Source organism: Monodelphis domestica, chromosome 1, assembly GCF_027887165.1.
Source record: "Monodelphis domestica isolate mMonDom1 chromosome 1, mMonDom1.pri, whole genome shotgun sequence".
NCBI classification, from domain to species: Eukaryota; Metazoa; Chordata; class Mammalia; order Didelphimorphia; family Didelphidae; genus Monodelphis; species Monodelphis domestica.
In genome coordinates, this window is record NC_077227.1 from 352,399,977 (window position 1) to 352,414,869 (window position 14,893).

Here is a 14,893-nt window from a genome sequence, read left to right on the forward strand (position 1 = left end):
AGCAAGAGGACCAGGAATTAGGAAACCTGGATCTAAGTAATGGTCCTGTCACTTAATCTTTATGTGACCCTGGGCAAGTCTCTCTCCCTCTATGGGTTTCAGTTTCCCCATGTCTGTAAAAGGAAGGGGTTGAATCAAATGTCCACTAAGCTCCTTTCAATCTCAGTCTACAATTCTGTGAAGACACTCCAGTGTGCTTTCATTTGCATATACTTTAAGCATGTAGGTGCCTAAAATGCCCTGCCCCCATCTTCAACTGTTCACATTCATCTTTTCCTCCAAAGTGCCACCTCCTCCAGGAAACATTCCCTGATCACTACAACCAAAAAGGATCTCTCCTCAAATTGTCTAATTCTTTTTTCCCCTCTTCCATCACTTTCTACTTGGTAACATTCTAATTTGTATGGATGGTATTCTCCCTCCCCCTTATTAAATTATAAAGGAAGTGGCTGAGTCGTTTGTTGAGCTTTAAGAAAAAACAAAACAAAACAATTTTGTATCTCCCACTGTCTAGAATAGGCTTGGCAAATGGTAAGCATTTAATTAATATCTGCGGAATTGAATTCCTGAACAATGCCACTTAAACCTACTCCCTAAATAAAATCAAAGTCTTAAGGGAAACCTGGCAAATCTTTACATGGCAGAATCCTGGGGCTGGAATATTTGGAAGTTATCCTGTTTCTGTCTTCGAGACAAGACTACACCTAATCCTGGGTTGAAAAGAACTCAGGGACAGAAATTTCAGCTTCCTGGTGTGTCCTTCACATCTCTATCTCTGAAATATTTTCCTTCAGTATAATGGAAAGGAGCCATGGACCATGAGTTCTAGTCCTGGATCTATTGCTTCCTCTGGGTAATCTGTGATAAATCGCAGTCTCAGCACCTATTGCCTCTCCTATAAAAAGGAAATAAAAATATCTGCCCCACCAACCTTGCAGAGTGCTGTGAGAGTCAACTATGATAACGAAACTGTTTTGACAAAGTATCCCAGTATAAGGTGCTATTGTTACCATCTGGCCAAGGTCACACAACCAGTAAGAGATAGAAACAAGATTAGGATCTAGGTCTCCAGTCCTTGGCAGTTGAGTGTGAGAATGGGATTAAATATCCCTGGGGCAGTGTTGGGGGGGTATTTTCAATGGGAGTCCCAAAGTGGGTGCTGCCTCTGAGTATGGTCTGACATTTATCCAGGTTGGCACAGAGTGGCCTTCCAGGTGTTAAATGCATTCCTGGGTAAAACAGGAAGGACTTGTTTCTCCAGGTGCCTCTTGTCTTCAGAGACCAGGAAGAGTTAATTTCCAAGGTAGAGGGAATGGCGAGCCTCAAATCCAAGAGGCTGCCAGCAACGACCATCTTCCCAGGAGCATGCCACAGAGAATGAGGGTGGGGGTAAAGGTAGAGACTGTCCTACAAAGATGCCCTAGAGACTGTGGCAGAGCTGAATTTCTTACACATACCTTCCCCTCCCACTCAAATACATACCACCATCACCACACATACTTAGGGAACCCCCAACCTCAAGAGAATCAATAGGGACAAAGTCAAATTCATACTACCCTCTACATGGCCCAAATTAAACTGAGAGCAGCACTGCCTATTCTCTGGGCACAAGGAAGGGAGGAGACCCTCCCCCAGTTGGAATTACTATCCTATCTCATCGCAGTATGGAAGCAGATTCTGGGGGTAAGGTCCTTAGCCTTTGGGCACCATCTCTCTGCTCCTCAAAGTCTTAGGCACACTCTCAATAACTCAGGATAGAACTTGGCCCAAGAACAGCCTCCCCTAGAGTTCTTTGCCTCCCCTGGTATGCAGAAAATCTTCCCCCTCGCCCAGGTCATCAGCCCTACTGGGCAGGCTTCAACAGGCTCAGCCTTCCAGCTGCTGCTGCAACAAACGCACCTTGCTGAGCAGTTCCTATGAGGATGGTGGTGTAGGGAGGCAGGGACAGGGAGAGGGGCTCAGTAGGAGATGGGAGGAGGAGAGGACCCAGTGCCTGGGATTGCAGCGCCGCACGTACATATAAGCCTGCCTCTGTGAATAAGTGTGCACTACCCTTTAACCACCATATCTAAGCCCACTGAATGTGAACAGGCAGGTATACCTCTCTGACTCTCTCTCTGTATGGCACATGGAGCCCACCCCGTGACTAGAACATATCAGAGCTGGAAACTTGGGGCAACTCCAGGCTTATCTGAGCCTTGAACAAGGGACAGGGCCAGGCTAATGGCCACAATTTAAGTTGGCAAATGGCCCTCACCTAGCCACTAGCAATAGAGGGAGGCAATACCCACCCAGCAACACTCTAAAGCTTCTCAGGGGCTTTGCAAAACGCTCTGTTGGCTTTTCAGACCCAGAAAGAAAGGTGAGCTTAGGTGAATACATGTACCTTTATGCAAGTATGTAAGTATTTGTGTATACACATGTGTGGAGGTGTTTGTGTATGACCCTATATATGTGTGTTAATATATATCTACATAAAATCATGTACAGCTGAAGGCTTTAAGAACACCCACATGTAAATATGCATATTCAAAGAATTATAGGATATGAGGCAGCTAGATGACTCCAAGGATAGAGAGCTAGACCTGGAGTGGGGAGGTCCTGAGTTCAAATCTGGTCTCAGCACTTCTTAGTTATGTGCCCCTGGGCAAGTCACTTAACAGCAATTGACTAGCCCTTACCTCTCTTCTGCCTTAGAACTAATATTTAGTAGAATGTCTAAGACAGAAGATAAGGATTCAAAAAAATTAAAGAATTAGAGGTTGAAAGGAGCTCAGAGAATACTTGATCCGGCCCTTTCATTTTATAGATGGAGAAACTGAGACCCAAAGGGGCAGAGAGACTTGCTCAAGGTCACATGGTGACCTTAAGTGACAGAGACAGTACTTAAACCCAGTGTCCTCATTCCTAATCTTTTCTACTGAGCCTTCTCTTTGCCTTTAAAACATCTTTACTGGTCTCTGATAGTTTAGTAAGTCAATGTTTGGTTGAACATGGCATATCAACCAATTAAAAGCTTAGAAAAATTTTAGTTGAATATGTTTGTTTTTCAAAATAATTCCTGGACAGTAGATACAGCTGTGGCTCGGTAGTTAAGAGCACTGGGCCCGAGTTCAAATTCAGATCCAGATACTCCCTAGCTATATGATCCTGGGGAAATCACTTAACCTCTGATTGACTGACAAGAGGATCCACTGGAGAAGGAAATGGCAAACCACTCCAGTATCCTTGCCAAGAAGATAGCTGTGGCCCATAAGGTCACAAAGACTTGAAATAACTGAGTGACCACAGTCTGTCCTGTAGAAGACAGGAATTCATGCTGTCCACTATGAATCCTGAATCCTTTCTTATTGGCCAGCCATGTGTCTTGCCAAAATACCTTGGCCTATTAAGTCTGCCAGAAAGGATACAGGATGATAGGACTCCATTAGCACTGGAAAGAGCCTTAAGAAATATTGAACCCAATTCCTTTATTCTGCAGAGAGGAAGAAACTGAGGCCCAAACTCATTGAATAACTCTCCCAAAATCACCCAGTTAGTAAAAAGTGGAGCCAGGATTTGAAACAAGTCCAAAGATTTCAAATGGAATGTACTTGATTAAAGATCAAACTATGCTTACATTAGAGATGCTCCTGATGAAATGTTTTAGAAATCTTGAATTCAAGGAAAGACATCCTTATCCATCACTCACATGAATTCTAAAGAACAGCTGGGCCATTCTCAGCTTCACCAGTAATAATAGCCTTTCTTCCATCATCAGAGCTTCCTATTTCCCAGGCATTAATTAGTAACCCACACAATACCTCTGGGAAACATCTGCCCTTCTATGCCCATTTCATAGATAAGAAAACTGTGATTTGAATGGCTTGCCCAAGGCCACCCATAGAGTCACTAAGATCAGACACTTAGAGGTTCCTGAAACCTGGGTTCCTCCAAGTTTCCCAGGCTGTAGTATCATTGAGATAAAATATTTGAGACTTGGTGATACTGTCATGAAAGTACCTGAAGGACCAAATACATTATTGGGCCTGTTTGCCTGCCCAATGAATCAGGAAAAATCTATGCCCTCCTCCCTCAATAAGGGCAAAGTTGGTTGTCCATGACCCCAAACATCCCTTTTGGTGCCCCTTCTTCTCCTTCAGGCCATCCCACAGGTCTAGGTCCCTCCTATACTCTCTATCATGCAACACCCAGTGAATCTTGCCTCAGGAAAATAGCTGATAAATCTATTCACACTGAGATATCTATGGCAGACTTGCTCATCCTCAGTTTTCTAAGAGGACCAATGACCCTAAGAGGTGATGTCTTAGCTTTTGAGTGAATTGAACTAAAGCGAGGCAGAGTTGCATAAAGTCATCAGCCTTACTTTCTCTTCCCACATCATCAGAGTTCAGAGGTAAAAGAAAAATCAGGTAACTAACCCTGGCAATGGCCAGGGATGCAGTGGATATTCTTAGAGACTGTGATATCTGACCAAGTTCTAAGCACTCCACAGGACCTGCTTTAGCCAGTCACCTTCATAGCTTCGTGGTTGCTGGAACAAACTGTTCTCATCCATTATTCCACCACAAAAAGTCTTCAAATGTTTGGGGTAGACACCTCCTAACTTGCTGACTGGTTTGAGGTCAACCTGGTTTAGCCCATCTACCAAGATAGTTTTACCAGGCTGTAGCCACTGAGCACTCTTACAGCTTCTTAGAGCCACAGGTGAGTGAAAGGTAGACACCAACAGGGATGAGCAGGGGCATATGGGGTATTCACGGAGGACTAGCACCTCTAGTGTGAGGGCATGATGAGCCCTTTTCAGGACTGCTCATCTACTTCTTTCAGTGACAGATAATAGCTAAATGAGAATCTCTTCTGGGCATTCAAAGTTCTCTACAATCTGACTCCAGTGTCCTTTTCCCATCTTAGCTCACTGCTTTTCCTTTAGTAGAGGTCCATTGTGGTATATATTGGAAAGACTATCAGAGTTGGAGTTAGAAAGCTAAAATTTCAATCTTGGCTCAGCCATTTATTGTGTAACCTTGAGCAAATGTGTTGGGTTTTTTTTTTCTCTCTGAGCTTCAGTTTCTTCATCTGTAAAGCCAAAGGACATTGCTCCAGGGGAAATTATTATATTTATACTCCCTAAGGCCTCCCAAGGTCATTAAGAAGAGTGTTGTAAACATTCAAGTTTTAAAAATAGGAGTAACAATACTTTATGCTTCAACTAAATTGAGCTGCTCATCATCCAGATCTTAGTGTGTCCTCTGCCATCTCTCTGCCTTTGCTCACATAATCCACATAAGGTAGGTTATGTGGAGCATACACATATATTCTGACCATATCCTGCTGGGAATGACTCAGTTGTTGGGCCTTTGGGGACAACAAACTTCCTGGCTGTTTTTGGCCATGTCGTGGCATAGCACCAGACTTGTCCTTTTGGTATGGTGCTGAAAATCTGAGTGATCACTTGGTCTTCACTTGCCCCATGACACTGGTGACCTCATGAGTTCCAGAGATTGTGGGTCTAATGAGCAGAGCTCACTGGAAACAAGCCAAACTTCTGCGCTGGAGAAAATAATCTCCAACAAGGGGAAGAGGCCAAACCTTTGGTGTGGTTTGGCCAAAGGCATATACTTTAAAGAGGAAAGAATGCAGAATGGAGATGTGAAAAGTAAATGCCTTATCAGCAGTTCTGCAAACTGCTTCATGTTTAAATGCAATCAAACAACCTCTTCTCTCAGTAGATTATAACAGTTGTTATAAATCAAGTTACTAAATCCAGTTTTAAGGCATTCTGTCAATGTGTGAAATCTATGTCTCTTTTAGCATTTCTTGGTACAGAGGAAATAAATATCTGTCCCATACCTAATTGAAATTGTTCATTAAATACCTTTTTATTCCAAGCTTCCTGTCATCCCAGCCTAGACTGAAATACTCAAGATAATGAAGTAGGAGTTTAATGAGCCAGGTTTTCATAGAAGCTTCCCCAGGATTGAACCTGGTGATTACCAAATACGTGCATACACCATAAACAGGCTTCTTTTTTGTGGTCAGTTAAATTAATCCAATGCCCCAGCTGCTTAGGGCCAATAGTAGTTCTACTGTTGAAATCCCTTCCTTCATTCCCTACTCAGTTGCTGCCTCTTTTTTTTTAACCCTTACCTTCTGTCTTAGAATCAGTACTGGGTATTGGTTCTAAGGCAGAAGAGTGGTAAGGGCTAGGCAATGGGGGTTAAGTGATTTACCCAGGGTCACCCAGCAAGGAAGCCGATGTCTCCTTCTTGATGCCTTCCCTGACTACTACTTCCTAATCCATCTTACCTCCCCCAACCCCCCACTCAGCCACAAATAAACACACATAGCTGGAATTGTTCTCTGTGTGACCAGGAGCAAGACACCTGACTCTGAGCCTCAGTTTTATCACCTGTAAAACTATATTTTTTTTGTTCAGTTGTTTTCAGTCATGTCCAAATCTTTGTGACTCCATTTGAGTTTTCTTGGCAAAGATACTAGAGTAATTTGTTATTTCCTCCTCCAGCTCATTTTATAAAAGAGGAAACTGAGGCAAACAGGGTTTAGTGACTTATCCAGAATCATAAAGCTAATAAATATCTGAGGCTGAATTAGAACTCACAAAGAGGAGTCTTCCTGATTTCAGGCCAGGCACTCTATCCACTGAGTCATCTTGCTGCTCAAAATTATATTACCTTACCTGATTTTTGTTAAGAAAATGTTGACCTTAAAGTGCTTAAAAACTATATTTTATGATGGTAAGGAATATTATTCTTCAATTTCTCTTTTTTTAAATTTTTTTCATATAAAATCCACTTCAACACTGGTCATTGTTGTAAGAGCAAACTTATACATAACCAAAACCTCAAAATACACTGATGACTCAAACAGTTCTTTCTCTGGAGGTGGGTACCATTCCCTGTCAAAGTGTTTCAGGATTGTCCCTAGATCACCGCATTGCTGAGAGTAGCCAAGTTTTCACAGTTGGTCATCATACAATATTGCTGTTACTCTGCAATGTTCTCCTGGTTCTGCTTATCTTAAATTTCTTATAGCCCTTTGCCTGGGCTTCTTTGAACCCATCAGTCTGCCATGTATCTTGATTATCTGTATATATCGTATATCCCTTCTAAAGACTATAAACTCCTTCAAAGGAGACACTTTTTTCATCTTTGCATTCCCAACGATGAAAGTACTGCTTTACAGATACTAGAGGAGACACTTTCTGAAATAATTGAAGAACTGAATTTTAATAGCATACCTGAAGAGCTTGCCCCCAATTATTTTTAGGCAAGGTGTCCTTCTTAGTGTACCTAAAATCCTCAAAACTAAGTAGTTGCATTCTCTGTTCAAGAGTAAGACTGACCCTGTCCAGCTCAGAGCCAAGCAATCACTGTCTGCCTTGTTATTTAGGAATGTTCAACTAACTGTATCCTTCTCATTTGGGATCTTCTTGGCAAAGATGCTGGAGTGATTTGCCATTTCCTTCTCTAGCTCATTTTACAGATGAGGAAATTGAGGCAAACTGGGTTAAGTGACTGCCCAGGGTCACACAGCTAGTAAATGTCTGAAACTGGATTTGAACTTGTCGTCTCGACACTAGTCCTCGCACTCTATCCACTATGCCATCCAGCCATTCATAACCATCTACTACCAGGTTACATTTTCCTAAGGGAGAAGGTGGAGGAGAACTGCCATAACTCTGGGAAAACGCCTGAGGAGGAAAATCAGCTGTGAATCCTAGAAATGGAACAACCATGGCTTCTGAGCTCCTTGCTTAAATTAGGCAGGTCTTCTGCCCTGATCAGAAGACCAGAAGATATCCCCAACATTAGGCTAGACCTAATAAAGTCTCAAGAGAGGTACCGCTTGTCTTTGATGTCCCTAGAACCCACTTCTATTGACTCTTCTCCCTCATATGCAGAACTGAAAATTACACATTCCCTTGAAAAAGTCCTTCCACCTCTTTGGTAGAAGTTGCCTCTGCCTTTGCCTCATCAGTTGCTCTGCTCTGCTCTGCCCTCCTTTTCCTCCACCAAATACTCTTTTCTTTTCTTTTTTTTAAAACACTTAACCATCCTTCTTAGAATCAATGCTATGTATGGTTCTAAGGCAGAAGAGTGTGGTCAAGGGCTAGGCATGGAGGTTAAGTGAATTGCCCAGAGTCACACAGTTCGGAGGATAGATTTGATCCCAGGACCTCCCTTCTCCAAACCTGCTCTCTGTCCACTGAGCCATTTAGCTTCCCCCAACAAATACTATTTTCACAAAAAGTTCCATTAGTCAATCACACTAAGGTGTGGATGACTAAGAATAGCTTCTAGCACAAGTGGGAGAGATGCATATGCATTTTAATGAGAATCAAAGACTGAAACACGATAATATCTTACATTTCTAGGGCATTTCAGAGCCTTCTCACAACTTTCATGAGGTGAGTAGTACAAATATTTCATTCCTCATTTTAAGTAGGAAGAAACTGGGCCACAAAGAAATTAGGGGGGAGTTCATGGTTTTGTAGTTAGTAAGTATCTGAGCCCTAACTGGAACCAAGTCCAGTTTCTGACTCCAAGTCCAGGGATCTTAGAACTCTAACAAATCATCATTTAAATAGTGGTGTGTAATATATTTGGTTTTTTTTCCCCTAGCAAATAAAGAGAAGAACAAAGTTCTCAGTACAATCTCAAATGTAGAGGGGGGAGAATTCTCAAACCTTTAAATCAGATTGTGTGGGTAGGTGGAAGACACTTTCCAGGAAATTTCCTAGACCCTTAAATCCTACCCTGAATGGGGCTACGCCTAGGCCCTGTTGATACCTCTGCCCACATTTCTGTCTTTGATAAACCATTTGATAGAGCTTCCAGATCTAGCCAGGCTCAAATTTCTTCTGTACTGGGCTCCCTGGCTGGGAGGGGATAGCTCCACCCCTCCAGCCGAAGAGAGCATCCCATCGGGCTACTCTTTCCAGAGGCAAACACAGGTCACCTCACTAGGTGTCAAAGTTGAGAATCTTGAGTTTCCAAGTAAACTTGCCTCTCTCAGCTAAGCCTCCCTAGTTTATCAGCATCCATACTGCCTGTTAGTTTTGGGCACCAAAATCAAGGAATTCAAACATACCTCAGTGATCACAAAGTCTGACCTCCTCACCAAAGTAAAAATCTTCTCCATAGCACCCCAACAATTCATCATGTAACTTCTGCTTAAATATGTCCCAAAGCAAGTCATTTACTTTTAGATAGCTTTGAATGTTAGAAAATTCTTCCATACACCAGGCTTGGAGGGGAAGATTCAACTTCAAATTTGGCCTCAGAAACTTACTGGCTGTAAGACCCTGGACAAGTTCCTTAAACCTTGTTTGCCTCAGTTTCCTCATCTGTAAAATGAGTATAATCAGAGCACATACCTCCCAAAGCTATTATGAGCATCAAATGAAATAATTGTTAACACTTAGCACAATGCCTGGCATATAGTAAGCACAATAAATGTTAGCTATTATTATTATTAATAAGATAATAATTGTAAAGCACTTAACATAGTAAGCACTATGTAAATGTTAGCTATTATTATTAATAATAAAAATAAGATAATAATTGTAAACCACTTAGCACAGTGCCCAGCATATCATAAGCACTATGTAAATGTTAGCTATCATTATTAATAAGAAGATAATAATTGCGAAGCACTTAGCACAGTGCCTAGCACATAGTAAGCACTATGTAAATGTTGGTTATTATCATCATCATCGTTATTATTATTATTATGCTGAGTGAAATATGCATCCTTGAAACTTCCCACCATTGTCTCTGATTCTCTCCTGTGGTAGAATAAGTCAAATCCCTTTCCACATATCTGATCTAAGAATTTTTTAAAGCAATTATTATATTTCCCTAAATCATCTCTTCTCCAGGAGAAAAGCAATATGGGCTGATGGCAAGAGCACTGAACTTGGATCCAGGAACACTTAGGTTTAGATCTTGCCTCAGATATTTACAAACTAGGAAACCATGAACCTCTCTAAGCTTAATTCATTTTCCTCATCTGTAAAATGGGGATAATAACAGGAGGAATGCATTGTGAAGCTCAAACAACATACCGTATGTAAAAAGCATGATGTAATCATAATCACAGTAGAGAAACAGGGAAGAAATTGCTTTCAGATCTCTATCAAGGGAATGAGTTTATGCCCAAGCAAGGGATAGGGAGACTCACAAAAGATAAAATAAGACAATTCTGATTAAATTAAATTTTCTTAAAATTTCACACAAACAAAACCAATACAGATGAGATTAGGAAGGAAATAGCTAACTAGAAGGGTAGAGCACTGAGTAAGTTTGCCTAATAAAGTTCTCATTTGTAAATTAGTCATAAGAATCATTTCCCCAACTAATAAAAAAGGGTATGAATAGGCAGTTTTCAAAGGAAGAAATCCAATTTCTAAATAGCCACATGAAAAAATCATTTAGTCACTAATAATTAGAAAAATGCAAATTAAAACAACTTTGCAGTTACCCACTCTTGCCCATTAGATTGGCAAAATTGAATGAAAAGGAAAATGATAGTTGTTGGAGGGTCTATGGAAAATCAAGCACACTGATGCACACTACACTGGTGGAGTTCTGAATTAGTATAGTTTGGAACTATGACTCCAAAGTTACTAAACTGGTATAGAAAATGTTACTCTGTGACTCAGTGATACTACTGTTATACCCCCAAAAGAACTCAAAGAGAGAAAAGGTCCTATATGTCTAAAAAAGAATTTTTTTTTGTACTGACAAAGAACTGGAAACCAAGAAGGTAGCTATCATTTGGGGAAAGAATGAACAAATTATGACATTTTAATATAATGGAATACTACTTTATTTATTTTATTTTTTTAAATATTTTTCCATAGTTACATGATTTATGTTCTTTCTCTACCCTTCCCCACACACACACTCCTGGAGCCAAGAAGCAATTCCACTGGGCTATACATGTATCATTGTTCAAAACATATTTCCATATTATTCATCTTTGTAATAGAGTAGTCTATTAAAAACCAAAACTCCAAATCCTATACCCATATAAAGAAGTGATGAATCATATGTTTTTTCTTCTGTGTTTCTACTCCCACAGTTCTTTCTCTGGATGTGGATAGCGTTCTTTCTCATAAGTTCCTCAGGATTGTCCTGTATCATTGCATTGCTATTAGTATCAAAGTCGATTACATTTGATCATTACACAATGTTTCATTTTCTGTGTACAATGATCTCCTAGTTCTGCTCATTTTGCTCCACATCAGTTCATGGAAGTCTTTTCAGTTCGTATAGAAATCAAGCACAATAGTATTCCATCACCATCAGATACCACAATTTGTTCAGTCATTCCCCAATCGAGGAACACCCCCTCATTTTCCAAAATTTTTTGCCACCACAAAGGGCACTTCTATGACTATTTTTGTACAAATATGGAATATTACTTTGCCATAAGAAATAATAAAAATAGATGGTTTCAAAGAAACCTGGGAAGACTTGTATGAAATGATGTAAAGAGAAATGAACAAAACCAGGAACAAATCATACTACAACAATATTATAAACATGAATATTTTAAAGATTTTATATAATTTAAAGATTTTAAAGACTTAAGGATGCTGCTCAGTGCAATGATCAACTATGATTACCTAGAACTTATAATGAAGAATGCTACTCAACATCTGAAAGATAAGTTTTAGTTCTCTCACCATTCTGATCTTCATATTCTCTTACTTCAGTTTGTCAATGTCCTTCCTAGGCAGAGGTCAGTGGATCTGTCAGCTACCTCATACTAGACCTTGAATTTCAACTAATGCAGCCTAAGATCCTTACCACCCTTTCCTGACTGCCCCCCACCACCACTACTGATTCATTCTGAGTTTGGAGTCACCAAAACTCCCAACCCATATCTTTTTTATATGAACTTCTTTCTAGGCTTGCATTCCTTTTTGTTGTACAATCATTTCAGTCGTGGTTGACTTTTCATGCCCCTATTTGGGATTTTCTCAGCAAGATACTGAGTAGTCTCCAACTTCCTTCTCTAATTCATTTTACAGAAGAGGAAATTGAGAAAAATAGGGTTAAGTCACATAGCTACTAAGTATCTCAGACTGAATTTGAATTCACACAGATGAATATTCCTAAATTAAGACTCAGCGCTCATTGTCACATATACTTTGAGCTCTTTGAGATACCTAATCCCATCAGGTAAGACATTAGATATCCCATCTAGCTTCTTGTCATTGGAAATCTGAGAATTCTGGTATTAATGCTTTCATCTAAGGCACTGATGAAAATGTTGACCAACACTGGACCAAGAGTAGAACCTTGTGGTTGCCATTAGAAACGTTCCTCTAGATTGACATCCATACATTAATTAACAGTCTTTGAGTTTGACCTTTTAGCTAATTCTGTACTCACTCCAGTCCTACCTGCATACTATCTCATCTGTGTCACTCTAGGGAGCTCTTCTCTCATCTCAAACCCACTATCCTGCTGTAGTTGGCTATTCTAGGTTTTCAGAGACAGAAGATGAAAGCTGGGAAATTTCTTTTCTCAAGTTGCCAAAGACAAGGTTGGTTTTTATGAAGGTTATTTATGGCAAGGGCCTAAAAGCCAAAGGGGTGCAATCTTTTGAAATATACTTTTAGCCAGAGAGCTCCAGAAAGATGAAGGATTTACTCTGGCTATGACAGTGCCCAGCCAAGTGTGCTAGATGGTCATAAGTATAAAGGAGGACCAGATTGCTAAATGCCATCCCATATATCATTGGGGTGAGGTGTGGTGATACTGGAGCCAAATACAAAGTGTGTTGCCCTTACTTCTTATTTATTTGTTTTTTTTAATCCTCATTTTCTGTCCTAGTAATAACTCTAAGATAAAAGGTCAAGGTTCTAAATGGTCACCCTAGTGCAAATATTAATAATATGGAAATAGGTCTTGATCAGTGTGACACATGTAAAATTCAGTGGAATTGCTCATTGGCTACAGGAGGGGGTTGGAAGGGGAAGGAGGGGAGTGAAAGAACCTGAATCACGTAACCATGGGAAAATATTCTTAATTAATTAATTAAACTTAAATAAAAAGTCAAGAGATAGATAAAGTGACTTGCCCAAAGTTACATGGGTAGAAGGATTTGAGGCTACATTTGAACCCAGGACCTCCCAATTCCAAGGTCTGATACTCTATCCACTGTGCCATCTAGCTAGCTGCCCCTGCTTTTCCTTCTTTATACAAAGGCAATATTAAAGAGTTAAATTAGTCCCAAAAGGGAAATTTGATGAGAATATGGAGATGGAAGAGATGTCAACAAACTTCAGGAAGAGTAAGGGCTAGCAATGACCAGCCAAATGCCAGGCTGCTCTCAATAAAAATTAGTTTATGCTCATTGAATCATAGGATGTCAGAGCTGGAAGGGACCTTAGAACACAGCAGGAAGCTAGATACTGCACAACATGATGGCAGAGTAGGAAATGCCCTTAGAACACAGAACACAGAATGCTCCTCTTTCTATATACCCTCCTCAGGCCTGCTTGTGTCCCTGAGCCCCAAACAACTCGTGCTCCAAGGAACAAAAGATTTCCTCCCTTTTCTTTGCTTCCATAGAGGTAGTGAAGGCAAAACTCATGCTCCAACTTGAGGCAATATTAAAATAATGAGAATAATTTCTATTCTTCTCACTCCTTCCTTCCAAATGAGTTCAGAAAGGTAACAGACATGACCTCACTCACACCTCAAGGGAGAGGGAGGGAGGGTTGGGTGAAAAAATGTCATGGAATAGAATGGCACCTAAGTCAATGGGCTAGAGCCCCCGCCTCCAATCAGCTCAGTCACCGACCTGCTAACAATGGGAAATGTCACTTAAGGGGGAGAAAATTCCTTCTTCTTGAGCCAGCAATAAGCTCACATTTATAGTCCCTGTCCTTGATACTGCCCATTGTCACCATGGGCAAGTTGTTTCACCTTCTAAGCCTTGGTTTCCTCTTCAATATAACAGGTATAATAATATTTACAGGAGAAGTATCATACCCTGATAGAGGTCAAGAACTAGAACTCGGAAAACCTGAATTCAAATCCTGCCTCAGACACATAAGAGCTATGTGACCATGAACAAGTCACCTAACTTGTCAGTACTTTGGGTCAGTCTTGAAGACTCTAAGTTGTGTACAGGTCTGTTGATTTTACCTTTCTAATTTCTCTTGAATATACCCCCTGAGACTAACACTACCCTACTACTAACACTAATACAGTATAGGTCCTCATCAATTTAAGCCTGGGATTATTATAAAAGCCTGCTGTGGGTCTCTTCTGTCTTAAGTCTCTCTGTCCTCCAATCCAGGCTCCTTCCAGCCACAAAAGTGATTTTCCTAAAGTCTGGCCAAGTCACTCCTCTGCTCTATAAATTCTAGTGGCTTCCTGTTGCCTCCAGGAGCAAATATAAAATATTCTGTGTGGTATTCAAAAACCTTCAAAACCTAGCTCCCTCCTACCTTTCCAGTCTTCTTACACCTTACTCTCTGACACAGACTCTGAGCCAGTGACACTGGTCTCCTGGCAGTTCCATGAATAAGATCTCTTGACTCTGGGCATTTTCTGTGGCTGTTCTCCAGGCCTGGAATGCTCTCCCTCTTCATCTCCTACTACTACTGACCTCTCTGGCTTCCTTTAAGTCCCAAATAAAATCCCACTTCTACAGGAAGCTTTCCCCTTCTTAATTCTGGTGCTTTCCCTCTGTTAATTATTTACTAGTCATCCTGTATATAGCTTGTTTGTCCATATTTGTTTGCATGCTGTCTGTCTCATATTGTAAGCTCCTTGAGGGCAGGAGCTGTCTTTTGCCTCTTTTTGTCACTCCAATGTTTAGCACTGGCTGGCACATAGTAGGT

At 40.7% G+C, this 14,893-nt stretch overlaps 1 protein-coding gene across 2 annotated transcripts in view; it reads right to left on the reverse strand.

Moving 5' to 3' along the window:
- Positions 1–14,893, reverse strand: part of FAT2 (FAT atypical cadherin 2) — a 128,795-nt gene that overhangs the window by 100,260 nt on the left and 13,642 nt on the right. The window lies entirely within an intron of this gene.